Raw genomic sequence first — 1976 nt, 5'->3', positions numbered from 1 at the left:
CATGAATATGAACTAAAATGCACTTTTAAAATACTATCTTTGCATTTAAAAAATGTATTTAGCTACCACTTGTAGTACACTTGAGCGTACTAGTGAATGAAAGATGGGTTCAAGTGTACAAACATCATACTCGTTCTTTATAGACCATGTTTTTCTATGACATTAATCCGCTGTTTGTTTAGTTTCATGTAAGGGGAAGGGGTGTGTGGTCAAACATCATATAAAAAGCTAAAAAAACAACAACAACAAATGGTTGTAAAACTTATTAAACCAGACTAATTTGTGTACCATCTTTCCTCATAATGGACAAGGAAGGCTTGGGTCTATTTGCTTGGAGTGAATTCATTTTCAAAGAAACACTCACGCAACCCAACATGTAACACTATCAGTCCCTGCATTCATTAACAAGGCGTTTTATTAAAGGTTTTGTGTACCTACATCATAGGATTATGGATGGATATATATATATATATATATAATTTTTTTAAAGCACAAATGTATGATATGGCACCCACAGAGTAATGCCAGTCAGTCACCAAAAGCAGACAACTATGGCATAATTCTAACATTAAAAAATATATGGCATAAATATTTGCCTGCAATAGCAGTATTTCATCAATGTTTTTGTGTTGACAAAAAACGTTAAATCTAAATAGGTTAAAGTTTCAAAACAAACAGATCAAGCAAGTTCTTACAGGAAGGACATTATAAATTTATACTAAACAGGGCATGCTATAAAACGAAAGCTAAACGAACATTTTATTGTTGTTACTGTACATTTTTATATTTAAAATATAATGGCTTAGGGATCTCTTTTAATCTGTTTGATTCCGGTCAACACTAAAGGCTATTGTCTATTGCCTGAGAGTTAAATGACGACTTGTTTATATTATGGGGGAAGTCGTGGCCTAATGGTTAGAGAGTCGGACTCGTAATCGAAAGGTTGCGAGTTCGAGCCCCCGGCTGGCAGGAATTGTAGGTGGGGGGAGGGAATATCCAGCGCTCTCTCCACCCTCAATACCACGACTGAGGTGCCCTTGAGCAAGGCACCGAACCCCCAACTGCTCCCCGGGCGCTGCTCTGTCTGTGTGTGTGTGTGTGTGTGCGTGCGTGTGTGCGTGCGTGCGTGCGTGCGTGCGTGTGCGTGTGCGTGTGTGTGCATTTTGTTCACTACTCACTGCTGTGTGTGTGCACTTGGATGGGTTAAACGCAGAGCACCAATTTCGAGTATGGGTAACCATACTTGACAATACGTCACGACTTTACTTTTACTTTTGACTTTACTTATGCCACTTCTTGGAAACAGAAACTTAAGCTGCCTGGAACTGGCTTTCCTTTAAATCACATGACAGCAATTATCAAACAATACAGATCACAGCAGGACATTTCACACTTGTTTTTCTTTCAGTTTTGTTTTATTTGTTACTTACTCTGACTTTCAAGTATATACACACACACACGCATATACAACTCAAGTCTATTCCATATGTACTGTATATAAACAAGCTGAGATCTAAACACATAGAAATGTGAGGTTACAAAGAGCTGCTTTTATGACTAGCCTGAGATAAAGTATGTCTTTATGTAGCTGTCATGCCCCAATGATATTGTTCAACCCAACAGACTACACAAGTAATGTATAGGTAAAATATTTACTTTTTCACTCTACATACAGTCCAAATATTTGTCTTGGTAAGAAGTTAACCATAACTTTGTTGGATAAATTCTGTCAGAAAGTTGAATACTGCTCATACGGTTGAAATGGCAGCATGCATTCAGTGGTGTGCGAGTCAACCAATAGCGAAATGTTTTGGTCACGACACACCCTAAACCAGAACAGACAAACATCCTTTTCAAGATGATAATCTTGAACAACAACAAGCTTTTTTTATAGTTTAGAAATGTTTTTTAGGGCTGCCTTTTATCATATAAATGACTAAAATACAAGTTGTTCAACTGACATATAAAATGCACCA

This window comes from Barbus barbus (genome assembly GCF_936440315.1).
Source record: "Barbus barbus genome assembly, chromosome: 44".
NCBI classification, from domain to species: domain Eukaryota; kingdom Metazoa; phylum Chordata; class Actinopteri; order Cypriniformes; family Cyprinidae; genus Barbus; species Barbus barbus.
Note: the sequence above shows the minus strand (reverse complement) of the source record.